The sequence below is a fragment of the Zophobas morio genome, unplaced genomic scaffold, assembly GCF_036711695.1.
Source record: "Zophobas morio isolate AGI-343-1 ecotype UQ-CSIRO unplaced genomic scaffold, CSIRO_AGI_Zmor_V1 ptg000010l, whole genome shotgun sequence".
In the NCBI taxonomy this organism is placed as follows: Eukaryota; Metazoa; Arthropoda; class Insecta; order Coleoptera; family Tenebrionidae; genus Zophobas; species Zophobas morio.
In genome coordinates this window covers 1,440,017-1,455,412 of record NW_026972115.1, presented here as the reverse complement: position 1 = coordinate 1,455,412, position 15,396 = coordinate 1,440,017, and the positions used below count along the sequence as shown (strand labels likewise).

At 34.4% G+C, this 15,396-nt stretch overlaps 1 protein-coding gene across 1 annotated transcript in view; it reads left to right on the top strand.

Moving 5' to 3' along the window:
* The window catches only part of LOC135125975 (lachesin-like), a 261,363-nt gene that overhangs the window by 118,762 nt on the left and 127,205 nt on the right, over positions 1-15,396 (top strand). The gene's annotated exons all lie outside the window — the stretch shown is intronic.

Here is a 15,396-nt window from a genome sequence, read left to right as displayed (position 1 = left end):
ATAACTTCACTCATTAATTAATTTTTTGAGCCACCTTTTTAAGAAAATTAAAAAAATATAAATGCATTGATAAATCATAATTAAAAACTCATATGTTGCACATTTTGGATAGAATTTATTCGGCAAAATTTTGAGATGACCATTAATTTTTTTCGTGGAATAAACATGGTGTTAATATTTCGATTAACAATTAACCATGTGTACAATAACTTTAAAACATCTGGAAGATTTCAAAATATTCAGTTTTGCAATTTTTAATTTATTCAATAAAATAAATTGACTGATTCATTATTTTGTTTTGGGTCACTCTGTATAAGGAAATCTAAAAAATATGAATGCAATGATAAATTATAAGTATAGACTTACCAAATTTTGCACATTTAAAATAGAAATTTATGCAGCTATATTTTGAGGTGACGTCATCACATTATTGGTGGGGATGATTAGACAAATTTTGGTTAGCGTTTTACCATCTACATGATATTCATAATCTAAATACAAAATTTGATAACAATTTACCCAGCACTTTCGGAGAATATCTGTCTAATAAAAATCGGGACGGCAGACGGACAGACACACGGACAGACAGACGGAAACGGGAGACTTATTTCTTCGTACTCTAGCTTATGCTTTATGTGTTGAAAAAATGTGGTGTATAAGAATTGCTGTACTGTGATCAACCCTTCGGGGTTGCCTAATTAACACCAGTGCCAACTTGAATTTATTTTTAAGTGGCGTCAAAGAAAACAATTTACATCCACTTATACGCACCTATTTATTCAAATCTGCGATTGAAACCGTTTAACACGTCCCACATTCCAGGAACTAGTTATTAGTAGCATGCAATCCAGCCGACATCCCACCCCTGCACAACTCCCCACATATGTAAACCACCACCCACCCTTCTAATTTCGTTATTCGCATTTACGAGCAATAAAACACGGGAAAACGACCTTTCCCTATTATCACATGCAACACTGAAATATGCATACGACCATAAATAAAACACCCTTAAGAAAATAAAGTTGCTTTTATTATTTTTAAAGGAAACTTTGCAGCGTATCGTTCGGAAGTTATTTAAATAACGAAACTTCGAAACGACCCTCCATGCATTTCAATGAACGACAAGCCGCAGCCTTGCATTTCTAAACCCTCAAAGGGCTGTTCCCGGCGTAGACTGCACGGTGCGAAATCCCCTTAATTCGTAATATTTTCGAACGCTGAATAATCGCCACATTACCGACCCCTCGCGCAATAAACCCCCTCTTACTCGCTTCGGCGAAAACTTCGGACACTGGAGATGTGCATCCAGACGAAAAAGGTCCGATCCGAAGAGACAACGTCTCGTTGAATCTAATTTGAAGCGAGAAGTGCGTGCGAAGAAAAAAATCAAAGGAATCTGTCGACGGCTATCAATTTATTTCGTTGCTTTTATGGTAGATTTGGAGCGAAATATAAATTTCGTGTCGGCTCATGATTTCGGGATTTTATTGAGAAGGAGATGCCTGCGACCTTTGTGCGAAGGTCGATTTTCCAGGAGCAGGGATTGGAGTCCTGGTGGCGTCCTGTCGCAGGCTCGGGGATGATTTTTAGCCAAGCTGGAACGTGACGTTTGTTTTAGTCAAAGCGAGGCTTGGGCTTTGATGCTGGGTCGTGTGATGTGAGTGATGTGACCGTTTTTGATATGCATAGAGACAAACCGGGGGGAAAACAGAGAGGTAACCGTTGTGGAAATATCAAGCTGATTATTGGTGTGGGGGTTGGAGAGGATTTCTGAATTCTGTAAAAATAACCCCCACTTTAATTTTCTTTGGCGTCTTGATTAATCAGTCACACCATCGCACCTGTTCCCACCCCGTCCGAGTTCCCCCAGCCCATTTGGCCAAACGACACGTAAACCGAAAAACTCGTAAAACAAAGAACACGCCGCTCCGAGCCTTCCCAGCGGCACCTAGATCGATGGCCCCACATTACCACCCCTAGTAAAAACGATCGTAAAGCAATCGCCGCTTCGATTTTAATAAAAACCACCAGTTTTCTCAGTTAAAACCTAATAAAGTGTAAATTATAGGGAGTTGCGGTCCAATAAGAGCCTCCTCAACCCTTACACCAACCCGAATAAATTCACCAGCTCGCAAACAATAAATTCGCTTTGCTCACCCTCGGTGAATGTTTCAATTTATAGGCGATCGTTTCGGCAAAAATGAGGCATTAACATAATTAGAGCGCTCGTTCTAGCACTAAGTTTCAATTTTTTAAAACTCTCGGAGAGGCGTGAATTATTTTCGTTCGTTGATGTCTCAAATCGAGCGTGATATTTATAGGGTTGGTGGTCATCCCCTCGGAGCCCCGGAAAGCCGTTTTCGGGTGCGTGAGCGACCTCGTCATTTGTCTTGTTAGGTAATAGACTAGGTTATCGGAGGAGTCGATCATTGCTTGATTTAACGGCTGGAAATGTCCATTATGGAACCGTAATCATAACCGTTCCTATTCCCGCGGCGTCGATAAATAATAGCCGGACGAATTTTATTTTACTGAGGAAAATATGATTCGGGGAGGCCTCAACACCTGCAAGACTATTACATCGGGGTTAAATGGTGCAAATGCCGTTGCGGAAAAATTATTGAGGCCATTAAGGCGCTTCCTCAGATTTGGCAATGGAATCACTGATAAAGTATCGTTTGGGGGGTGAAAGTGTACGGATTTTTTTGGGGCGGGAAACATCAGAAAGTCGGAATTACGGTCATTCCATCTGAAGTAGTCAAGATTTCCGCTGATACCAGAATTGTCTCTGATTTCTTGATAATTTGTTGACATAAGGTGTATTATTTAGTGGCTACTAAATTAAATAATTAATTGGTATGTATGAACTTGCCCAAGATATATAGATTTCTTACTTATCATTATCAAGGTTACTTGCAGCCATCTAATTAATTGCAATATTTTGCTGTTGAAATCATTATTACATTTTCAGGATCTCTATTTTGCAATTTGGGGCGTTAACTGGAATTTTCTTAATGGTACTAGCGATATAAAGCAGTTGGTTTCTTAAATTAATTCTATTCTAAGCTAAAATATTTACCTTATGTGACTGATATGGTGATATGTTATCAAAAAATCTCGGTCCCTACAAAATTTTTATACCAAAAATTAAACTTGGCGAAATTGTGCAAATTTTCGCAGTAAGTATTTAGTTTTCTTGGTGATTCTGGACAAATGGTTAAAATTTTCGAAGAAATGTAGACAAAAATAACTTGTAAGTCTAAATCAACAAAACACACTCTCTTTAGAGTGTTCGGAAAAAGCTCAAAAATTTCATCATGAGGGTATCGAAAATTGAGCTTTTTGCAAAGTTGCCAATAAAATTCATAAAAATTTTTTGATATGGAAATCGACGAGATGATTAAAAAACCACAGTCTTTTTATGGTTCCAGAACAAGATTTTGGAAATTTCTGGTTTCAAAATCAAATTTTTAAAATATTCCCAAAATTGCTATTTTTATTATGATAATTTTTGAAAAATGGTGGGATTTTTAAAAAATGTTGCTGAAAATAACTTCTCCAAGTCAAAATCTACAAAAATGTGTTTAGGTAATTTTCTTAAGTTCTAAGGTCTTAAGGTCTTAAGGTAAACAATTTCACAAGGTATTGAAAATTTGGGCTTTTTGGAAAGTTGCCTAAAATACACAACCATATTTAAGATATGCATTTACAACGGAATAGTTCGAAAGCATGGCTTGCTGAAGAACCCAGAGCAAGATTTTTGAAATTTTGGTTTCAAAATAAAATTTTTAAAAAATTCAAAAATTGACGTATTTCATCTTAGCGATTTGGGAGAAATAATTGAAAGATTCGAAGAAATGAAGACGAAAATAACTTATACAAATAGAAATCAACAAAAAAATTCTATTCGGTGATTTTTGAAAGTGCTCGGAAAGAGCTCAAAAATTTTATCATGTCGAAAAATTGATAAAATCCAAAAGTTGATATATTTGATCTTCGCGATTTGGGAGAAATGATTGAAAGTTTCTAAGAAATAAATATGAAAATAACTTCTACAAACAGAAATCAACAAAAAAACTCTATTCGGTGATTTTTGAAAATGTTCGGAAAAAGCTCAAAAATTTCATCGTGTCGAAAATTTGAGCTTTCGCAAAGTTGCTAAAAAAATCCACAAAAATTGTTGGAAATGGATGGTGAGCAGATGTTTTAAACAACGTAACTTGTGATGGTCTCACAACAGGATTTTCTAAATTTTTGGTTTTGAAATAAAATTTTTAAAATTTTACAAAATGGTCCTATTTCATTTTGATGATTCTGGAAGAGTGGTTGGAATTTTTTAAGAAATGTTACCGAAAATGACTTTTCCAACTCGAAATTAACAAGAAAATGTCTTTAGGTAATCTTCGAAAGTTTTTGGAAACAGATCAAAAACTTTACGAGTGTGGAGAATTTGAGCTTTTTTGTGTTTTTTTTTTGCCTAAAAATACACAAACATTTTTAGTATATACATCTCGACGAAGTAATTCGGAAAACATGGTCTGAAGAACCCAGAGCAACATTTTTGAAATTTTGGTTTCAAAATCGATTTTTTAAAAAATCCAAAAATTTACATTTTTCATCTTGGTGATTTGGGAGAAATGGTTGAAATTTTCGAAGAAATGAAAACTAAAATAACTTCCGCAAATCATAATCAATGAAAAAACTATTCGGTCTTTATTAAAATGCTCGAAAAAGCTAAAAAATTTCGTCTTAGAAAAACTGATTTTTTCTATGGTCCCAACTACCAAAACAAGACTTTTGAAATTTTTGGTGTTAAATCAAATTTTTAAAGTTCGTCATATTGTGTGTGGTTCGAATTTTTTAAGAAATTTTGCCGAAAACGTCTTCTGTAAGTCGAAATAAAAAAAAAATTGGGGTAATTTTCGATAGTTTTCGGACAAAAGTCGAAAATTTTACGAGTAGGAAGTATTGAAAATTTGAGCTTTTTGCAAAGTTGCCTAAAAATACACAAATATTTTTAGGATATAACTCGGAAAACATTGCCTATTGAAGGACCCAGAGCAAGGTTTTCAAAATTTTGGTTTCAAAATAAAATTTTAAAAAGTCAAAAATTGACATATTCCATCTTGGTAGCTTGGGAGAAATGGTTGAAATTTTCGAAGAAATGAAGACGAAAATAAAAACAAAAAATTCTTTTTGGACATTTTTGAAAATGTCAAAAATTGAGCTTGTGCAAAGTGGCAAAAAATACTTGGATATCGATATGACAAGGTGCTTTCATCAAGATGTATATTCCAAAAATTTGGTGTATTTTTAAACAAATTTGCAAAAAGGTCAAATTTTTAATACCTCCTAATTGTGAAATTTTTGAACTTTCTTCGAGAACTTTCAAAAATTACCCAAAGACATTTTTTTGTTGATTTCGACTTGCGGAAGGCATTTTGGCAAAAATTCGAACCACTTGTGCAAAATTTTCAAAATAAATATGACAATTTTTGACACATTTTAAAAATTTGTTTTTGAAACCAAAAATTTAGAAAATCTTGTTCTGGGACCATAGATGGCTGTCTTTTAGCTAACACGGAAAACATAGTCTGTTTGTGGGCTCAGAGTAAGATTTTGTAAATTTTCTGTTTCAAAATAACGTTTTTAAAAATAATCAAAAATTGTCTTATTTCATATTGGCGATTCTGGTTGAAATTTTCGAAAAAATGAATACGAAAAAATCTTTTGCAAATCGAGGTCAACAAAAAAAAAATCTCTTCGCCCTTTTTGAAAATGTCGGAAAAAGCTGAAAAATTTCATTATAAATAATTTCATATCGAATTTTTGTAGTTACCAAAAAAAAATTCACAAAACTTCTTGTATATAATACCCACGAGATGATCTGACAAACATATCTTTTGATGGACCCAGACCAAGATTTTGAAAATTTCGATTTCAAAATCAAATTTTTAAAATACATATTTATCACAAGATTCATCTTATTTCATTTTGATAGTTTTGGAACAGTTGTTGAAATTTTCTAAGAAATGTTGCTAAAAATTATTCTGGCTCATCTGGTAGAAACACGAAATCAACAAAAAAAATGTCTTCAGAAAATTTTTCAAACAATTTCGAAAAAAGTCAAAAATTTCACAAAGATTTTTAAAAAAGTTGTCTAAAAATTATGGAAAAATTCAGGAACGTAAATCTCGACACGCTGATTCCAAAAATATAGCATGTTAATGGGCACAAAGCAACATTTTCGAAAAAATCGCTGCGAAATGCGAATTTTTGAAAATTTAAAAAATTTCGATATTTCAACGGTCGATTCTGGAAAAACGGTTGTAGGTATCAAAAAACCGAGGCCGGATTTGTGTTCTACAGCTCGAAATCTACAAGATAATGTATTTAGATGAGTTTCGAAAATGTCAAAATTTTTGCGATATTTGAAGAATTTTTAAAAAATTTCAATTTTAAAAAAGTTGTCTAAAAATTATGAAAACATTCAGGGACGTAGATTTCGACACGGTGATTCCAAAAATATAGCATGTTGATGGTCACGAAACAACATTTTCGAAAAAATCGCTACGAAATGGGAATTTTTGAAAATTTTAAAAATTTCGTAATTTCAGAGGTCGATTCTGGAAAACGGTTGCAGGTATCAAAAAAACGAAGCCGGATTTGAGTTCTATAGCTCGAAGCCTACAAGAAAATGTGTTTGGTTGAGTTTTGAAAATGTCAACATTTTTGCGAAATTTGAAGAATTTGACCATTAAAAAATTTCAATTTTAAAAAAGTAGTCTAAAAATTATGAAAAACTTCAAGGACGTAGATCTCGACACGCTGATTCCAAAAATATAGCATGTGGATGGTCACGAAACATTTTCGAAAAAATTGCTACGAAATGCGAATTTTTGAAAACTTCAAAAATTTCGAAATTTCAAGGGTCGATTTAGGAAAAACGGTTGCAGGGATCAAAAAACCGAAGCCGGATTTGAGTTCTAGAGCTCTAATCTACAAGAAAGTGTATTTAGTTGAGTTTTGAAAATGTCAAAATTTTTGCGAAATTGTTTAAAAAATTTCAACATTAAAAAAGTTGTCTAAAAATAATGAAAAAATTCAGGGACATAGATCTCGACACGCTGATTCCAAAAATTGTTGAAATTTCGATTTTTTTACAAAGTTGCCCAAAAATACACAAATAGCTCTGGAATATAAAATTCGATGAGCTAATTCGAGAAACTTAGCCAGATTTCCCAAACCAAGATTTCGGAAATTTCGGTTTCAAAATAATTTTTTTTAAATTATTACAAGAATGACTTGATTTCATTCCAATGATTTTGGAAAAGTGACTGGAATTTTCCAAGAAATGTTGCTAAAAACTACTTCTAGAGGAAAACAACAAAAAAGAGGTTTTCAGGAAATTTTTCAAAGAATTCCCAAAAAGTCAAAAATTTCACAAGGGCGTTGAAGATATGAGCTCCTTATAAAGTTGTCTAAAAATACACAAATACTTCTGGGATATAAATCTCAATTAAAAAATTAGAAAAATATACGTCTGTTGATCCACTCAGGACAAGATTTCAAAAATTTCGATTTCAAACTCAAACTTTTAAAATATCACAAAAATACATCACTTTTTCATTTTGGAAAAGTAACTGGAATTTTCCAAGAAATGTCGAAAATAACTTTTCATAGTGGAAATAACAATAAAAAATGTCTTCAGGAAATATTTGAAAGTGCTCCAAAGAAAATCAAAAATTTCAAAAGATTGTTGAAAAATTGAATTTTTACAAAATTGTCTAAAAACACACAAACAGTCCTGGAGTTTAAACCTATTATTATTTAATCAGACTTTCAATAATAATAATGATAATAATAACAATGAACCTTCTATATTATTTGTAAAGTGATTTAAAATTTGTACTTCAGACGCATTTTAAAAACAACTCCTAAATTAAAAGAAACTTGTTGGTAATCATTTCAAACGTAATGCTTACCTCTACCAACGAGGTTGTAAAACTTAACCTTACGCACAAATCTCGCCTCTTAACGTAGATTTAATCGTTTGATATTTTTAATTTTTTTTGGCCACCCGGTGTATCTAGATCATTTCGCCGTTCGGAGCCAGCACGCACATTCCGTGTCACTCCTAGCTTCCTGGTAAATTTTGGCACGTCTCCGTCGCGATCGATTGGCTGGGGTTAGGGTGCGTTATTGTCTCTTGTTTGCAAGTCTCCGAGGAGGTCGCGATTGTTTTCAATTCGACGATTTGCGTTTATAACGGATCGTTGATTAAACAAGTATTGTTACGCTTTCGGAATCGTAAATCATGAGTACGCCTGAAAGGCTGAGAGGGTGTTTAAGATGTGAGGAGGTAAATAAAGGAGATGTTATTTGCTGGTAACAACGACGGTTTCGTTAAGAGGGTATTTTGTAAGTGTATTCATTAGGAACGAAGAAGCGAATAATACTCGAAAAGGTCACGCGGTAATTATTTGTTTGAAAATGACAGACGAGATGAGCTCGCGGAGCGAGCTATCCGTTAATGCATCACAACGTGATGCTCCATTCAGATAAAAAATTCTTGTTGCGGAACTCGCTTTCGAGCACGAAATCAGATTCAGTGAGTGAAAGCGCCCGATTTTAAAATACTCTTTTACACCACCCTTTACTCGACTCCCTCGCAGGCCTAATTTGCTTCTTTTCAAATTGAAAAAGTTCAGATCAGTATTGAGTTTTATTCATGGCTGTCTCATCAATTATATCCGATGATTCGCAGAGCCCGGCTCCCTGAAGGAAGCCCGTTTGAAAATCAATTCCCTGATGAGTTCATTCAGCGCCCTTTAATTTGTTTATTCATAAAAGGGGCGAAGTCGAGGATCGGTATGAAATAGGTAATTTCCTAATGGAAGAAGTCGGTTTTAAGCCGATTTTCCTGCACGAATCGTCTGCATCCAGCTGCAGCCTCACGTGACTGCTCGGATTCCGCAGGACCACACCACGTTCCGGCCATAAACGTCGAAACGTAACGTTCTCGACATTTTTTACTTCGCAGCTCGTTAGAACGTTCTGGATTTGGTGTGAGACGTGTGTGGTCGGAAAGTTTAACAGGGTTGTTTGTTCGGATGAAAGGGATTTCTTAATATGGGGTGTTTGACGCGATTGCGGTGTAAACACGAAGATAAATTTAATAATTTTTTCAAAACGAAAGATTCGTGTAAGTACAATAAAAAAATCGTCAAACTTTAACAATAGCTTTTCCGACATTGTCTCCTTTTAGCACTTCCACAAACACGTTGAACATGTTTTCAAACCCTTGTCTCACACTCTCCCTATAAACCAATTTTCCCTCCTTAATCCACTGTTTATTTTGCAAAATACCCTCAAACCACCTATCCAGCCATCGCGTAAAAATAAATCCCTCCACTTTCAGTTGCTTGAAAAGCACAGCGAACTGAACCACATCAGCTGAAATACTCAAAATTAAAACCACCCCCTCAGTGGAAACTAAGTCACCTTTGGCTCCGTCTTTGTTGTTGTAGGCTGAACTAACCCCACACATCTAAACCCTTCCAACAGGAAATATTAAATGTGACCATTGCAAGAAAAATGTGCTTATGCTTATAGAAAATTCAGATTTTAGAATAAAAATGTCAGAGGAAACTGAAATCTGAGAGAAATTGGGAGACTCGGAAAAAATCTGAAGGGATCGGAGACAATTTCATGCAATGTGTTAGAATCTAAGAAAATCAGAAAGAATCCGAAAAACTTCGAAAGAATCGGAAGGAATCGGAAGAAAACTGAGAGAATTTCAGGAAATCTAGACAAATCTAGACGAATCTTGATTAATCTGGAAGAATCTGAAAAAATTTAAAGAAACGTGTAGCAAAGAATCGGAAAGAAAAAAAGAATCGGAAAGGAAGGAAGAAATCGAAAGAAATCTGAGAGGATTTCAAGGAATCTAGACAAATATAGATTGTGAAAGCATCTGAGAGAACCTGAGAAATAAAGAATTGGAAAAATCAGAAAGAATCAAAAAGGATCAGAAGCAATCGGATGAAACCCGGGATAATGCTAGAAGAATGAAGAAAAATCTAGAGGTACTTTGAAAAATTAAAAAAAATAAAAATAGAAAATTAGAATTAGAGAAATTTGGAACAGTCCTCAGGAATCTGAAGCGATCTGGGAAAATTTGAGAGAATCTTGTAGAGTTTGAAACGATTTGAAAGGTGAACAATTTTGAGGGAATTTGAGGGAATCTGAGAAATTTGGGAAAAATCTGAAACAATCTGAAGGAATCTGAGCGAATCTACAGGAAACTGAAGGAATCTGAGAGAATCTAGGAGAAATTAGGAGATTCAGAAAGAAGATGAGAGATTTGGAAAGAATCTGAGACATTTTAAGAGAATCTCAAATAATTTCGAAGAATCTACAAAAATCTAAAGGAATATGGAAGAATCTAGAAGAATTTAGGATAGTCTACAGGAATTTGAAAGGATCTGAAGGAATCTGGAACGATCTGAATACAACTGAAAAGACTGGAAAAATCTTGTGGAATTGAAGTTTAGAGAATCTAAAATCAATCGAAAGAATCAGAAGCAAACCGAAAGAATCAGAAGCATCTGGAATAATCCGAAAGAATCAGAAAAAATTCCAAAGAAGGATCGTAAAGAAGGGAATCTAGATGACTCTAGACTCTATAAGAATCTGAGGGAAGCTGAGGGAACATGAAACAAAGAATCGAAAAAAAAGCAGAAAGAATCGAAAGGGATCGGAAGGAATCGGAAGCAATGTGAGAGAATTTCAGAATCTGGAAAAATTTGAAAGGATCTTGAAGAATTTGAAACGATTTAAAAGATGAACAGCTCTGAGAGGATTTGAGCGATTATGAGAAAGTTAGAAAAAATCAGTGGAAATCTGAGAGGATCCAGCAGACTGAGAGAATCCAAAAGAATTTGTGATAGCCTGAAAAATTTGTAAAGAATCTGAAGCAATCTGGAGGAATCTTGGCGAATTTATAGGAAACTTGGGGAATCTGAAAGAATCTAAGAGAAATCGGGAGATTCGGAGGGAATCTGACGGATTTTGAAAGAATCTGAAGGAATTTGAAGGAATCTGAGGGAATCTGAGAGAATTTCAAATAATTTATAAGAATCTACAAGAATTTAAAGGAGTCTGGTAGAATCTGGAAGAGTTTTCAGGGATCTGAAGGAATCTGAAACGATTTGAATACAAGTGAAAAAACTGAAAAAATTTTGAGGATTCCTGACGGTGAAGTTGAAAAAATCTAAGAGATTCGAAAAGAATCTGAAAGATTTGGAAAGAATCTAAAGGAATTTGGAAGAATCTAGAAGAATTCCGAAGAGTCTGCAGGGATCTGAAAGAATCTGAAACGATCTGAATACAACTGAAAAAACTGAGAAAATCTTGAGGATTCCTGACGGTGAATTTGAAAGATTCTAAAAACAATCGAAAGAATTAGAAACAAACCGAAAGCATCCAGAAGCATCTGGAATAATCCGAAGGAATCTCAAAACCTTCGAAAGAATAAGAAAGAATTCGAAAAAAGAATCGTAAAGAAAATGAAGAAATCCGGGTGAATCTAGACTAATCTAGATTAACTTGGAAGGATCTGAGGAGATCTGGGGGAAGATGTAGCAAAGAATCGGAAAGAATCAAAAGGATCAGAAAGGAACGGAAGGAGTCGAGAGAAATGTGAGGGGATTTCAGGGAATCTAGACGAATTGTGAAAGAATCTGAGAAAAGATGAGAAACAAAGAATGAAAAGGGATCGGACTGAATCTAAAAAAATCTGAGAAAATTTCAGAGAATCTGAGAAGGTTGGAAAATATCTGAAGGAATGTGAGAGAATCTGAAAGAATCTGAGAGAATCGAACAGAATTTGCGATAATCTGAAGTAATGTAAAAAATCTGAAGCAATATGAAGGAATCTGAGCGATTCTCAAATAATCTAGAAGAATCTACAAAAATCTAAAGGAATCTGGAAGAATTTAGAAGAATTTGGGAGAGTCTGCAGGGATCTGAAAGAATCTCGAAGGATCTGAAGACAACTGAAAAATCTGAAAAAATCTTGAGGATTCCCGACGATGAATTTGGCAAAATTCTAAAAACAATCGAAAGAATCAAAAATAAGCGGAAAGCATCCAGAAGCATCTGGAATAAACCGAAAGAATCTGAAAAACATGAAAGAGAATCGTAAAAATCAGCCATCGCGTAAAAATAAATCCCTCCACTTTCAGTTGCTTGAAAAGCACAGCGAACTGAACCACATCAGCTGAAATACTCAAAATTAAAACCACCCCCTCAGTGGAAACTAAGTCACCTTTGGCTCCGTCTTTGTTGTTGTAGGCTGAACTAACCCCACACATCTAAACCCTTCCAACAGGAAATATTAAATGTGACCATTGCAAGAAAAATGTGCTTATGCTTATAGAAAATTCAGATTTTAGAATAAAAATGTCAGAGGAAACTGAAATCTCAGAGAAATTGGGAGACTCGGAAAAAATCTGAAGGGATCGGAGACAATTTCATGGAATGTGTTAGAATCTAAGAAAATCAGAAAGAATCCGAAAAACTTCGAAAGAATCGGAAGGAATCGGAAGAAAACTGAGAGAATTTCAGGAAATCTAGACAAATCTAGACGAATCTAGATTAATCTGGAAGAATCTGAAAAAATTTAAAGAAACGTGTAGCAAAGAATCGGAAAGAAAAAAAGAATCGGAAAGGAAGGAAGAAATCGAAAGAAATCTGAGAGGATTTCAAGGAATCTAGACAAATATAGATTGTGAAAGCATCTGAGAGAACCTGAGAAATAAAGAATTGGAAAAATCAGAAAGAATCAAAAAGGATCAGAAGCAATCGGATGAAAACCGGGATAATGCTAGAAGAATGAAGAAAAATCTAGAGGTATTTTGAAAAATTAAAAAAAAAAAATAGAAAATTAGAATTAGAGAAATTTGGAACAGTCCTCAGGAATCTGAAGCGATCTGGGAAAATTTGAGAGAATCTTGTAGAGTTTGAAACGATTTGAAAGGTGAACAATTTTGAGGGAATTTGAGGGAATCTGAGAAATTTGGGAAAAATCTGAAGCAATCTGAAGGAATCTGAGCGAATCTACAGGAAACTGAAGGAATCTGAGAGAATCTAGGAGAAATTAGGAGATTCAGAAAGAAGATGAGAGATTTGGAAAGAATCTGAAGGAATCTAAAGGAATCTGAGACATTTTAAGAGAATCTCAAATAATTTCGAAGAATCTGCAAAAATCTAAAGGAATCTGGAAGAATCTAGAAGAATTTAGGATAGTCTACAGGAATTTGAAAGGATCTGAAGGAATCTGAAACGATCTGAATACAACTGAAAAGACTGGAAAAATCTTGTGGAATTGAAGTTTAGAGAATCTAAAATCAATCGAAAGAATCAGAAGCAAACCGAAAGAATCAGAAGCATCTGGAATAATCCGAAAGAATCAGAAAAAATTCGAAAGAAGGACCGTAAAGAAGGGAATCTAGATGACTCTAGACTCTATAAGAATCTGAGGGAAGCTGAGGGAACATGAAACAAAGAATCGAAAAAAAAGCAGAAAGAATCGAAAGGGATCGGAAGGAATCGGAAGCAATGTGAGAGAATTTCAGAATCTGGAAAAATTTGAAAGGATCTTGAAGAATTTGAAACGATTTAAAAGATGAACAGCTCTGAGAGGATTTGAGCGATTATGAGAAAGTTAGAAAAAATCAGTGGAAATCTGAGAGGATCCAGCAGACTGAGAGAATCCAAAAGAATTTGTGATAGCCTGAAAAATTTGTAAAGAATCTGAAGCAATCTGGAGGAATCTTGGCGAATTTATAGGAAACTTGGGGAATCTGAAAGAATCTAAGAGAAATCGGGAGATTCGGAGAGAATCTGACGGATTTTGAAAGAATCTGAAGGAATTTGAAGGAATCTGAGGGAATCTGAGAGAATTTCAAATAATTTATAAGAATCTACAAGAATTTAAAGGAGTCTGGTAGAATCTGGAAGAGTTTTCAGGGATCTGAAGGAATCTGAAACGATTTGAATACAAGTGAAAAAACTGAAAAAATTTTGAAGAATCAAAAGGAATCGGAAGAAATCTGCTAGAATTTTAGTAAATCTTTGAAAATCTAGAAGAATGTTGAAAAACCTAGGGGAATTTTGAAGAATTTAAAATAATCTAGAAGAATCTAGGCAAGTCTGCAAAAATTTGGAACAGTCTGGAGGAATCTGAAGCCATCTGGAAAACTTTGAAATGATCTTGAGAATTTCAAACGGTTTGAAAAGTGAGAAAATTTGAGGTAATCTGAGAGTTGGAAAAAAGCTGACAGAATCTCAGAGAATCCAGCAGAATCTGTAAGAATCCGGAAGAGTTTCTGATAATCTAAAAAAATTGCGAAGAATCTGAAGGGATCTGAGCGAATCTACAGGAAACTGAGGGAATCTAAGAGAAATTAGCAGATTCGGAAAGAAGATGAGAGATTTGGAAAGAATCTGAGGGAATCGGAGAAAATCTCAAACAATCTCGAAGAATCTACAAAAATCTAAAGGAATCTGGAAAAAGCTAGAAGAATTTGGAAGAGTCTGCAAGTATTTGAAAGGATCTGAAAGTATCTGAAACGATCTGAATACAACTGAAAAACTGAAAAAATCTGACGGTGAATTTGAAAGAATCTAAAACAACGAAAAATTGAAGGAATCAGAAACAACACGAAAGAACCTAGAATAATCCATCAGAATCCGAAAAACTTCCAAAGAATTAAAATGAGAGAATCAGAAGTAATTCTGGGAGAATCCAGACGAATCTAAGAAAATCTGAAGAAACATGCAAAAAGAATTATAAAAAATCAGAAAGAATCAGAAGGGATCGGAAAGAATCGAAAAAAATCTGGGCGGATTTCATCGAATTTAGACGAATATAGATTCAAAAATGTGAAAAGAACCAAAAGGAATCGGAGGGAATCGGAAGAAGTCTGAGAGAATATCAGAGAATCAGAAAGAAGATAGAATTTGAGGAAATCTGAGAAAATTGGAAAATATCTGGAGGAATCTGAGAGAATCCGAAAGAATTTGTGAGAATCTGAAAAATTTGTAAAGAATGTGAAGCAATATGAAGAAATCTCTGTGAATTCACAGGAGGGAACCTGAGAGAATCGAAGAGAAATTAGAAGATTCGGGAAGAATTTGGGATTTGGAAAGCATCTGATGGAATATAAAGGAGTCTGAGGGCATTTGAGAGAATCTCAAACAATCTTGAAGAATCTACAAAAATCTAAAGGAATCTGGAACAATCCAGAAGCATTTGAAAGAATCTGCAGGGACCTGAAAGAATTTGAAACGATCTGAACACAACTGAAAAAACTGAAAAAATCTTGA